This window comes from Triplophysa dalaica, chromosome 13 (genome assembly GCF_015846415.1).
Source record: "Triplophysa dalaica isolate WHDGS20190420 chromosome 13, ASM1584641v1, whole genome shotgun sequence".
Classification (NCBI taxonomy): domain Eukaryota; kingdom Metazoa; phylum Chordata; class Actinopteri; order Cypriniformes; family Nemacheilidae; genus Triplophysa; species Triplophysa dalaica.
Window position 1 is genome coordinate 11034823 of NC_079554.1, and position 13516 is coordinate 11048338.

Here is a 13516-nt window from a genome sequence, read left to right on the forward strand (position 1 = left end):
CACCTATCGACGAGCAATAGTAAAACATGCCCACCATCAAGATTGGCTATGACCAGATTGGCTGCGCTGTGGGGAAGTCAGTATTTTGTTTGTTCACATTTCAGTGATGGACGGTGGATATAATACTGTTTGAAACTGATAGATGGTGCGGTCCCAGTGCTAAAACATGAACCGCACGCGGTAAGTGAAACTAAGTCATATGTCTGTGTTTTGTTGGCAATCAGTGCGTAACGTTACGTGCATAATGTAAAAACACGAAGGGATTAATGCGATGATGTAATGTTATTGTGTGATCTTGCTCTAGTTCCATCCCCCCTGCCTGCCTCCAGCAGCTTGTGTTTTTTCCAGAAACAATCGTACAGCTATATCATTCTTTTATAAATGTCATCAAACTAAATACTCTTCAAAAATACGACGTATGCAATACTACTGTATAGGTACTCAAGATGAATATCAGATTGGCAGAAACTGCGTGTGTAACCCCATCTTTAACATTCTTGGATTTTTACATTTATTAAAAGAACAATGTGAATACTAGTGAGGGCAATCTATAAGTGAGCGTTTTTATGTTTTTCAGTATAATTGCAAGCACATCTGACGATCACAAGTTCAGCTATGATTTCTAATGCATTTATATACATATCCACTTTCTCTACTTTGTTCTAGAAGTGCTCCTGACACAAGGCTGAGTCAAAGACAATTTAGCTGAGAACCGCAAAACCACAAATCCATTCAGTTTCTCTTCATTTAAAGCCCCTTTTCCAGTTGTCACTGAAGCATTTGAATGAGGGAAAATATTCGTCCTCTCATTAAAGAGGATTACAGCAAAAGTCTGTGTGTCATTTCAAAGCCCAGTGTAAATCTCGGTATATGCTGAGATAAGACCCTTTTTTTGCTTTTTCTCTTACAAAAACACTTGCTATCAGTACCATGCAAATTAGATTATGTGAATTGTCTGCTATGGCAGAGATGATGCCTTCTTATGGATTTTGCCTAATTTAAACAAATCTAAATATTATGATTATGTCTTGATGTGTTTGATGCGGTGTGCATGTGCATGTCCTGTTTGTGTAGGTGCATGTAGGATCAAAGAGAGGGAAAAATGGTGAACAGTTATTTGGGGAATGCATGGGATTTTTCATGGGAAAAGCGTGTGTTCTGAGGCAGGTCATCACTTATCATGAGGATCTGTTTTTAAGCATGTCGGTATCAGGGGTCAGGGTTTGACTGTTCGACGGACCAAGATGGTAAATGCCATACCTACAAAAAGGCCTCAAAAACATCCTTCTGCATTGACATTTAAATCTCTTGTGTGCATATGTCAATTAAATTAACTGTGTTTTTTATTTCTGATTTTTCAAAATAAAATATTCCAACAATTATTTTAACAATTAATCGAGTAGTTTAAAAATTACATCCGAAAAAGAAAAATACACATGTAAAACAATGTGGCAATAATTCACATAAATGGGTGTGCAACTACAATTGAGATGAATGGGACAGCTGAAGCTACTCTATTACAGACTCTTCTTGGCAGAAACGCGCACACACACTTCTTCAAGAAAGCAATACATTTGTGCCATACTGCCATCTACAGAAACAGAGAGTTATTTTTTGCTTTACCTACTTGCTTTGCTTAGCTTTCTCATTAATTTTGTATTAGTTGGTTGGTTGGTATGAATTATTACACACTGAATTCATCTCCTATATTTTTAACCCACAGGGAATTCCTTACATCTTTGGTCTGTCTTTCTGTCTGTCTGACTCTTTCTCTTGCTCTACTTCCATTCTTCAGCTAAATATAATGCCACCATAGCAACTCCAAAATCCCAAAGCTGTCGGCATTTACAAAACAGGCACGGAAGAGATTCAAGCAAGGGATATGGAATAGTGAACTAATGTTTAAAAGAGAGAAAATACAAATATTAAGGATGATGGAAAGAGGCAAACAAAGTGCACTGATGGAGAGAAAAGGGTGGAATGCGGTCAAAGGTGAATTAATACATTCACTCACTCACTCTGTGGTTCTCTTAACATGTCCCATCTTTCGGCCTATACAATATATTTCTCCAGCTTAAATACGGCAAATAACTGTCAACAGTTTACCGCGGGAGATTTTTGTGTAACTATTATACAAACATGCAGCACAGCAGTGGAGGTTTGTGTCTGAAAATAAGCCTCCAGATGTGTGTGTGTATACACAAGTGCGGTAGAATGACAAATATTAGTTTAACAAGAAGCACAAGGATTTTTAGCATAGGAAATTGATAAACACAAACTGGAATGAGACGGGTGAAATGAAGGACTGAATGGAAAAAGTATTTTGTACAATAAGCTATTTTGGCAGAGGGAGTTATGCTGTCTCAGTGTAATGCCACAGATGCAGTAGAATTTACAGCAAAATCCACATTTTGTACATTAACAATCTCCAGTGTGTATACATTTGCAAATATGCTGTTTCATTATTCATAGACAGATTCCGGCCTGCCAAGCGTGAATTGTTAGAATTGAGGAATGACAATGCTACTAGCTCTGATGTCAGTTTCTGTGTTAGACCAACATGTGACATTCTTGAATTCAGTTTTTACTAAAGCCTAAGCCTAAATCATAAACAAATGTCACTGTTTCAATGAATTCATAAACATTAACAGAGATTAACTGTACTACAAGATGCTGTTTTACTTCACTGTACTATGTCATTTAAAGATCAGGTAACATGCTATTTCATGCATTCTGACTTCTTTAAACGTGTTAAATGTGCTGGTTTAGTGGTGTAGTCTACGTGATACGCAGGTATACACTAGAAACCCACTAGAAAGTATAAAGAATTTCCCTATAACCACATAAAATAGCGCAATGATACGTAACAACATCATTTTGTGCCAGGAAAGTGCAACGCACTGACTTTTGGACCATTGGTGCATGAAAAAAAGGAGATCATGAAAGGCAAGCATTTAAACTACACCGTTTCAGTGTTTTTGTAAGCCTGCACATGAATACTGGTGCTTTGGGTGACGCTGCAGATGGTGATACAGAAAATGAGCCCGATGAGACTCATGCTACGCTATACGCAGGGTACCCATTCCTCGTGATAAGTGTCCCGGGGAAGCACTCTTTTCGTCTGTGTATTCTTCTGATAACCCCCCTACACACATACTTTTAAAACTACTGTGTAGTCTTTAATAAAACTAGCATATTTGTTATTGCGTATTTTGATGTTGTAAGAGATGTGGGGTGCATGTGGGAGTGGAGAATGTCTCTTTGTATCACTGAATAGCAATATATAGGCCATAGTGTTGTTTAAAGCTTAGTCAGACATGGATCAACTGCAAACAGAGAAACTACCGAAAACAGTCATTAAAGTTAACCACATTCTGATACCTAGATTTAAAAAAGAAATATGCTTTTGATTGAAATAAGATACATAGTTCACTGGTGAGTCCATCTCTGTTTACGGTCTGCTAGATTTTCTTTGCTGAGGGCGCTCTTGTGGTGTGGGTTTTTAAACTGGTATTGTGTACTTTAGTTTGTGTCGGTTTTATGATCAGAATGGGTGGGAACGGTTCGCTACTGATATTTGTACATACAAATCATTTTTAACATGTTACTTCCTGTTATTTCCTCGTGTCTGGATACAATCATTTAACATGTTTTCAGCGTGACAGTTGTCCTCTCCTGGGATCACCTTCTCCACTCAAACCTAGTTTGACGCTATTATGTCAAAATAGGTTATTACAACTTGGAATATGTTCGTTTGCTAATATACTAGAAACAATAATATTAATGATGAAAATATTGCTCGATCTGCCGTTGGAGACTTGCCATTGGCTGTTGTTTCGAATAATTAATGAGGAAGGTATCTGCTAGGTCTGGGTTCCGTTTTGGTGATATTAGTCATTTATACATAGAATTGTGTGTCGAGATACGTTCTGGGCAATACTCTGTATAATAAACAATTTTGTGACTCTGAAATACACTACAAGGCTATTCCTCAGATATTCAGTCTTGTTGCAGAAAGTCTGTGCAAGTCTGCAGATTTGATCAGTTGGTGTTTATCTGAAACTGAAAAGTGTATGATGTCTATAGTTAAAAAAATCTGTTTATATTTTAAAAGTCTTGTAATGTATTGCAGGAATGAAACGTTGATAGAATCTTACCGTCGTTGCAACCACAACTGTCGGTATTAAGTCTTATAAATAGAGGTCGATGACGTTTTCTTCTGTGCCGAGCGGAGCCTCCCTCGGAGCGAGATCTTCCCGCGTGCCGTGGGTTGATTTGATGCGCTTGCTCGCCCTCTTGCAAGCCATATTCATCATCTCGCGCTTAGTTTAAGGCACTCGTTTCGTCTTTTTGCTTACAAGCGAGAAAAAGGACAGTTGCGATCACACTTTTATCTCACCGTCGGATGGTCACCTGTTTCATTGAGCTGTCAATAGTTCCAAACTTTGTTTGAAAGGGTTAAAGCGGGACAGATTTGCGGCTAAAGTAGCCGTATTTGCGGTTATTTTCAAGAAAAAGCGACACTTTTTAGGCACCGGTTACCATGTTGACTAAATTTATAGTGACATTTTGTGTGATGATGAGTGTGGCCGCCTTTGACCAATGATAAGCTCTGAAAGATGGACTGGCGAGTCTTCGACGTGATTGACATTTAATTCGACCAGTAATGTCGCGCCCGCTCCGTACAACGTAAACTGTCTTTGTTTGCTTCAATTTAAAATACCAGGAATCGATCAAACAAAAAATGTTATAGCATTTGTATATTTGCATTTTTCTCATCTATAGTTTCTGATTTACTAATTGTTCAGTGTAGTGGTCTATATGTGAAGTAGAAGATGTTTCTTGGTACTTTTATTCTTCTTTTTTTTAACATGTCTTTTTTTGTAATGGGTTGAGAGCATTGTCAGATTTAAGTCATGGCATCACTGCAATTCATTTTTAATGAGCTTAATTTAGCTTTCATTTTACTTTTCACAGAACTTTGATCAGTTCCTGGAAAACAAAGCAACGTAGTGGTCAGTTTACTGAGATATGATTTTTGCATGATTATTATTGATTGAGGATTTTTACGTGATGATTATGTGTGGAGTTGTCAGATTTGTCTTTGTAGTGTCTAGGACCTAGGTTGTGTTGACTGGTTAAAATGTCTGCGCCTAAATCACACAAAGGTATGGCGGATGGATAGTTGATGTCTCGCCGGCGCCGGTATGCCAGCGCTGGGGTATGACCCTTCAAAGCCGGCAACCAGGGCCGGCTCGTGAGGTTTTGAGGCCCTAGTAGTCGAAATCACAAAAATGGGCCCCAAACATTTCCCATAGCAAAATACCCAACTGCCATTTAATTTATAATGGGATAATTACTAATATTGCCCTAAGGAAAATTAACTTAGGTTTTACTATGGTACACGTGTAGTTAACTCTTATTTGCATTTTGCATGATAACTATTTGTATTAGCTTACCTAACAAAACCATGATAAACTAGCCTATGGTTACCATCGTGAGATTTGCAGTTGCCTATATGGTTTTACAACAAATAAACCCCCAAAACTATGATTACTTTTAAACCATGTTATTTTTTTGTAAAGGCTAATAAGTTGATTTTAAGATAATTAAAGCCATCACTATGAAAATATTTGCTATAGAGATCAGGTCTTTAAAAATGGCTTTTTGGCAAATCAGTGGTTTAAAAATAAACTTGTTAAAAGGGTGCTTTCCTTTTCGTTCTTCGGTTAATAACACACATAATATATTTGATATATATATGTATATCAAAGCAGCCTTGAACGGAAGGTACCACACTGCAGGCTCATGCCATCTATAGGATTTTGTTTGCATTGCAGCAAATGATTAAAATTTATAATTATAGTGGCCTTTATTCCAAGCCACTTTTCAGGAGCCTCCAGAGCCTATGTCTCTACCTGTAAGTGGCTAATGGCTGTTTATGGAAACTGTAAGCCCATTGAATAGCTTAAAGGCCGGCATCACCTCAACCTTTGGGTCAATTTTGAAGATGGCTTCGACAAAAAAGGTAACATCTCCAGAAAGGCCTAAACAGGTGGAATCAGGACCTAGAGCCGAACCATTCCTTACCCAAGTAGACTGATAAGAGTGTCATTGTAGCCTTAATGCATTCGATAACCACATTTACCTCCACTGTTTCATGATGTTTATTTTGCTTTCTTTAGAAGAGCTTATTGGAGTGGACTATTTGCTGGACAGTCACTTGAGAGGGGTGACCCACTCTTTGAGGACATCGCTGGCACTTCTGACAGGGATCCATTAAGTGGTGTAGTCTAGTTTTTTGAAGTGAGTATTTTCAGATTCTTCCCCCCTTTTTAATAATGAACAATTAACATGTGTGCAGTTTTATCAAGCAACCGTTGTACTTATAGATTGCTGGCAGTGTCTCTATAGCCTGACTTTTACAAGGCTGGCCAAGAGTTCTCATCTCATCTAAAACAATTATATACATTGTAGTATAAGATATCTCTCCCTTTCTCCCTCATTTATCGATTCATCACACTAACATTTGTGAAGTTGGCTAGTTAGATACAATTTAATATGCCAACAATCACATGTAAGTTATGTTAATGATAACAAATACGCTCATTTTATTAAAGGGCTCATATTGCGTGAACTCGTGTTTTTACATGTTTTTGGGGTATTATAAGTTGCCCATGCATGTATTAGACATGTACAATTGCAGATATGATAGTGTCTGAACAAAAGATGCATTCTATCTAAAAGGGATTGCTCACCCAGACCTGCCTGAAACACCTTGTGTAACCACAATCCCACAAAGCTACGTCAGTTCGTGGTATAATTTGACTAAGACCGCCCAAATGGTGGGCGTACCAGTCAGTACAATCGCTTTGGAACCTGATGTTCCAAATATGGTAAGAGGCGTAACATTTCTGTCACACGCTTGCAGTATTCGACCAATCACTACCCACTGGTTTACAGTCCAATCATTGCACACCTCGCTTTTCAGAGCCATGAGCTTTGTAAAAAATCTGTGTGTTTCAGAGAGGCGGGGGAAAAAGGAGATACAAACATACACGGTATGTGGAAAATGCAGCGTTTTTTTTACCTTAAATTCGTGTAAGCCATGTCATATCACCCCTTTTGTGTGGGTGAGTTATCAGCAGAAAGTATAATATATTATATATATACTTCATATTATATACATACTCAATATATTATACTTCACCCCGAAGTGGCAGTTGCTTCAGGGGCAGGGAAATAGTGCAGTTTATATGCCTGCCTTTCATGATCTCGTTTTGTTTCATATCTCCCGGTTGCACAAATGGTCCAAAAGTCAGTGCATCGCAATTTTCAACACAATACGACGTTACATATTCTCATTTGCATTTTTATAAGTTGGTATACAGAAATCCTTGATCTTTTCTAGTGGGAATGCGGCATATTAATGCATATCACATAGACTACACCACTGGATCCATCTAGAATTTCAGCTGTCCCCACTCTTCCACCTCCAACGTCGTCCTCGGCTCTGCCGACTGCTGCTGCATCTGCCCTGCCAGCCACTGAGACGTCCATAGTTCAGTCTACTAGAAGTGCTCCAGATTCCCTCATTCCAGTACCTGAGGAAAATGTCAGTATATCCAAAAATAATTTATTGATCCAAAGACATCCTTTGAATGCATACTGCAGACATCAAACAAACATTTGACTTTATCAGGCTGTGGTCAACGAAAATGTGAAAAGTTTCAGTAACATATTGATTGACTGAATGACTGACATTTTTTCTGGGGGAAACAGATAATTTTTTCTTCCTATTTTTACATTAGATTGTAATGTATTGTCTATGAATTCGTTTATTTATATTTATTTTTTAAAACATTGTGAAAGTCAAAGTTAAATGAAAAACGAACAGTAATGTAATACTTACATGAATTAAGTTTAATGCGATAACTACTGTACCAATTCTGTCTTATGGTGATATGGTGTGTCACAGTGATTGTACAGTGCTGTCTTTTTGATGGTTACACTGGAGGGCTCTACTGGAGTTATATATAGCGTTATGGAACAGAAGGTGATGTCCATCAGCACTTTCTTGTGCGAATGAAGAACATTCTTGGAAACGGTTGCATCCACACTGCTGACGCGAGCTCTCCCCGCCCGTCTCCTATTCAACTCCTATTTCTTCACCATAACCTCCATATGTTTCCTCTCTGAATTTCTTTGTACTCTATCTCCTCCTTGCTCCTTATTTTTCTGAACATAGTCACTTTGTCATTTAGCTATTATTCTGTTTTTCTGTATAAGAGGGGATCCTGCACTCTAAAAAATGCTGGGTTATTTGTTTAACCCAACAGCTGGGTTGAGCCTGTTGGGTCATTTTGTTGGGTTATTTTCTTAGTGTTGGGTCATTTTTTGAGTAACCCAAACGCTGGGTTACCAGTCTGGTCCAATTGAGTGACAGTTGAGAGAGTAAACCCCTCCCACTCCTCTACGCATCAGACAAACTTTACCTTCGCGGGCATTTTGATCCACTTCATCTCGGAAAGCTGTTATTCGGAGAATAAAAGGTATGTTTTACGAGTTTTTAATGTATAAAACTATTACTGTAAAAAAAAATGCAAAAGTATGCAAAATTCGGCTGTTCGCATTAGGTTTGAAAGTAACGTTACAATCTAGCTTCGTTAGCTTTGGATAGCTAGTCTGTAACGTTATGCCCACGTTGTTCTAATTTACAGCTTTTTAATCATTTAAACTTCCTTTTTGGTGAACATTTCATCTGAAATGTGTGACTTGTGTGAGGAATTTAGTTCAGTAACTTACGCATCTTGATATTAGTTTAAGGTCGACACGAGAGCGACGTGGCAAAAGCAAACATCCAGCTCATTTTTTTTTTTATAAATACCGCTAATGTTCGGTGACGGAACTTAGATTTAAGAGTCTTTTAGACGAGAATGTTGTTGTTAAGAACTCAAATACGTGATTTATATATAAACATAACGCCTCTTTGAGATTTTGTTAAGACGCTGTCGGAGGTGTGAGCTTCAGGCTGTCAGCGGTCGTGTCTCCGTGGAGAGCAGCTCTATATCGGCCATTGCTTCGGGAATAGCCGCAGGCTCTTATAACGTTAGTGGTTAACAATGCGATATAGTTAATTTTGGGTATATGAGACGAACAATTGTTGCTCTTTTTAGACTTAAACTTATTCCCGAGTGTGTCGAATTAGTGAAGGGTTGTTTTAACGTTTATAATATTATTTTTTAAGACTGTATTTCGCTTTCTGTACTAGATCCCACTCTTCTTTTTCCCCCCACTGACAGGTTGCAGAATAACAGCTAATATTAATGGATCATTCTATTCAAGAGAATGTCAACTGGAACGTGGATGTTTTCATAACAGGCTTAAAGGTAAACATTATTTAGGTAAAATGTTAATGTACTTCTTTATATGTTTATTATAATCCATTGTGCTCTGGGTTGGCCAGTTTCCTTACATTCTTCTCTTGTCTCTTTTCTTGTCTCTTTATAGATGAACAAATTGATAAAGAAACCCTCCTGCTGGACATCCACTTCCAAAAGTGCACGCCACACTGTTGTCTACAACTCCTAGGAAAAGAATCCTCTTAAGTAAGACTGCTCCGTGGATATGTCAGGTTAAGCAGTGCTGAAACCGAAAGAACTAACACTATTTAAAATGTTTTGTGAGTTTATATGAAGAGGAAAGTTACGGTGTCCCTTTTTCACATCCATAACGCTTGTTTATTTCTTTTTTTATAGAAAACTTGTGCATAGACTTATATTTTAACATAAATGCGGTTCTATTAACAAGGGTTTAGTAAAATACTTTTTATAGCGTTTTGAAGTGTTAAGTTGTCTAACTATTTATATTTACTTGTGCCACTTTAATAACCTTGTTAAATGTATATGTTAAAATCTAAACTAATGTAATTTATTGAAATTAATGTTCTTTAAATATGTATAAACATACATTTCATCAAAGTGTTTTATATGCCATTTTATTGTTCATTGAGCATAACATATTGCATGTTTTTATGAATTCCTTTTGTCTTGCATTTTGATCCTTAATAAAACTATTGATTCTTACTGATGCCTCGAGTATTTCTCTGTGATTTTGTTATTATTATTTTTAAACATTTCGGGTTTGTTTTAAACCATCAATGTAATTTTTAAGCAAAAGTTGATTTAAATAAAACAACCCAGCATGTTGGGTCAAAGATTTAACCCAACTGGCTGGGTTAAAATAACCCAACGCTGGGTTTGTCCATATTTGACCCAATGTTGGGTTACCAAAATAACCCAAATTGGGTTATTTTAACCCAGCCTTTTTTTAGAGTGTGACATGTTGCAGGCCGAACTCAAATCTGTATCACAAACACAAGCACCAACCTCAACCTTCTCATGCTCACAGTCTCAATGATTTGACCAAAAGCAACACCCTGACACACTTGACAGCTAGAAAGATCCAACCAGGCTAATGAAGTTAAAAGTATTACAGGACAAAATGAGAAGAGAAATGAAGACAAAGAAATGAAAAAGATGGAAATAACCTTTCTGCATGGAAATTGTCCTAAAAGTGTCATCCTCGTGATCCATTTTTCATCCCCGGCGAACAGCTCTGCTCACTCTGGAGCCTCGGATAAATATTTTGGCTTCCTCTAAAATATCTAATAAAACAGTTTATAACGCTTCCTCTGTGTCTTACACAGGAAGAACCTAAAACGTTTCAGCCCGCAAAAAAACGAAAGAAAGTATAAAAAAAGCAATAAAATAAGCGGAGACAGGGGGTCAGAGAATACCTTGTGTAAATATTTGAGTCTCCGTAAATTCAGGATAGCAGTTTCTGTCCATGAGATGATTTAGTGCTTCCTGTGATAAGCCTTCTCCTGCACCTCTTTGTGCTGTCTTGAAGGGACCGTATACCTCAATTTTTAAACAAGAATAAAATACTCTTGTGACCTTTCTCCGGTGTCATGCAGCGGAGAGCAAAGACATCATTTAGAATTTGTCTTCAATTTCAAACACCACTCAGTGATACATTTTTCAAAGGAAGTTAAATTTTTTGAGGGCTTTTATTGTTCAGGACGTGTTTAATCTAAACGTTACCAGAAATGTTTAATTTGATTCAGAAAGACAGTTTGATTTAAAAAGCTGGCAAGATAGAGAAATTACCATCAACGTATAACATTCAACACTGTAAAAAAACAGATTTTTCACGTAAAATTTAAATGGAATTATACTGTTTTTTAAAGATTTTTAAAATGTATATTTACAGTAAATACCGCAAATTTACAAGAAAAACAGGGGGAATGTAATTTTACAGGGGGAAAAAAGTTATTTTATAGTTTATTTCTGGTGCCCCAGCTGCCCGAAAATAAAAATTTTCTTTAACAAGATTTCTTTTTTTACTGTTTATTTTTGAAAACGGCCAAAAACTCTAAGATTACAAAAAAATACAACAAATTTACAAGTAAAAGGGGGAAAACAATTTAATATATACCCTTATACCCTCTAATTTTACAGGAAAAATATATATTTTACAGTATATTTCAGTTTTTCCAGTTAACAGAAACACTTTCTTTAAATCTTTATTATCTGTTTCGATTTATAAAAGCTTTCTTATCTCGTGCCTTTGAAAGGGGAATAAACAATACAGCTCTTATGTTACATTGCATTGAGTGGGATAAGGGATTCAAGGCTCACTAAACTGAAGTAAAAGTCAATATCTAGTGGACCAATAAATAATGTCTTGAAAACGTTTTTTCTTCAGAATTATAGCTAGTTGTCCTCCATATAAATGCGACCGTGTCAGAAACTTTGCGCTATTAAATGTGACACTCAAGGTCGACGGGCACCAACGCTTTTTGAGTGATTAACCCGTGAAGGTTTAGAAATATTAGGATGAATGAGAAGACAGACAGATAGAGATGTGTGCACAAAGAAGTGAGAGATAACAGAGAAGAGAGAGAGAGAGAGAGAGAGAGAGAGAGAGACTGTTTTAAGCCACCTGCTGTCCCCCTGTGGCAGAATGTCTCTATGACTCACTTAAGAATGAAAGAGAGAGCGAGGTGGAGAGAGCAACCTCAAAGACATCAAACGTTTCACATCATCGCTTGCACGCGCGTCTGTGAGCGTCGGGTGGTTTTAGAGGGTCTTATGTAAGCTGTAGCGTTGAATGAATATTGATGCTTTGTCTTGAAAGGACAGTATTTATTTATTCATTTGACAGTGGGCCGCGGTTATGGATCTCTATGAAGAGACAAGTTACATCACACAGACCCAAGCAGAATTTAGCGAGAACACCCATGAGTGTAGTGTAGTGGAACGCCTGCAACGGTGATGCGTTGTGAAACGTACGTTACTCGTATTCAGTGTTTATGGTTGTATCTAAGATTTTCTTATTTATTTATTGTTTACTAACTTAATGAAATATACAAGTTAAAAATGGATTAGCTTAAATCTACATAGAAAAAAAACTAGTCCTGCCACCTTTCACACAAACAGGCACACAGACACTGAGATTATGTCATAGCTCATTGATTGCAAGCTACTAAAAGACAGCTTGAGAACTCTAGGAGACATTGCCATGGTTACACAATCTCATTTAAAGACTGGGCTTTGAGAAATAGGAGTATAGGGATAAGTCCTGTATATAGAAATGTTTGCATAAATGTATACATAAGATCGTCCTCTGCTTTATAGACTTCCAGCGGAGACTTCCCACAACGAATGGATTCACACAATCCGGCATGTTTCTTTTTCACTTTGGGGCATTTGCATAACAAATACATGAGGTACTAGAGTCCTATGTAATCATAATAACAGTATGTATCCTCTCAATCAGTTATCCTCGAAATTGTATCAAACCTGCTTATAGATTCTCCGCATTAGACTAGCATTAATACGTTGTCTCCATTTATACACGGTCCCCTTTCTCCACTTTCTCTGATGAGGTCATGTGCTAATGTAGTTGTACACTGTCTGTAAATCATATTACATATAATTGATTTATCCATTAGAGTGTCTTTCACTACGGCACTGCACAATCTTTCCCGTTGTTACACAGTTGTTTTTCTGTCTGACTGTTATACAACAATTAAACAGGGAATCTATTGGGTGAATTTCATTCTTCGCTTGGGGGGATATTTAAGCTTATGAAGAGTTTACTGTTTTCGAACAATCCAAAGGCCATTTGTTTTTGCCGGGTTTGTATAAAAAATACTAAAATCTAGCTTTCCTTTGATGTATTTTAAGATATATTTATGCAAATTGAACATACATTTTGGGACTTAAAGCAACACTTTGTAGTTTTTTACCTTAAAATAATGTGTTTAAAAATGTTTTAGTGGTAGACCAACTCTTAACTGGACGAATTATACTCCCGCTGCTACCTGAGCAACCTTATAGCGGCTACAACCACACTTTTAATTCTGTGTTCTGGGGTCGGTACACACAGCTCCGCCCATTCCCTGCCTGTGGATGAGTGCGACACGGTTTCCAGATGCCGTTCCTGCATT

The 13516-nt window shown here is 37.3% G+C and overlaps 1 protein-coding gene and 1 long non-coding RNA gene across 3 annotated transcripts in view; one reads left to right on the forward strand and one right to left on the reverse strand.

Moving 5' to 3' along the window:
• Positions 1 to 4537, reverse strand: part of gsx2 (GS homeobox 2) — a 37243-nt gene extending 32706 nt beyond the window's left edge. For both annotated transcript variants that reach the window (XM_056764826.1, XM_056764824.1), the window contains exon 1: positions 4158 to 4537. The gene's annotated coding sequence lies outside the window, so the exon portion shown is untranslated. The remainder of the gene's footprint in view (positions 1 to 4157) is intronic.
• Positions 4538 to 8083: 3546 nt separating this feature from the next.
• LOC130434665 (uncharacterized) lies at positions 8084 to 10085 on the forward strand. The gene is made up of 2 exons (XR_008908700.1): positions 8084 to 9389; positions 9511 to 10085. It is a non-coding gene; the product is annotated as an uncharacterized LOC130434665 (long non-coding RNA).
• The last annotated feature ends 3431 nt before the right edge of the window (positions 10086 to 13516 follow it).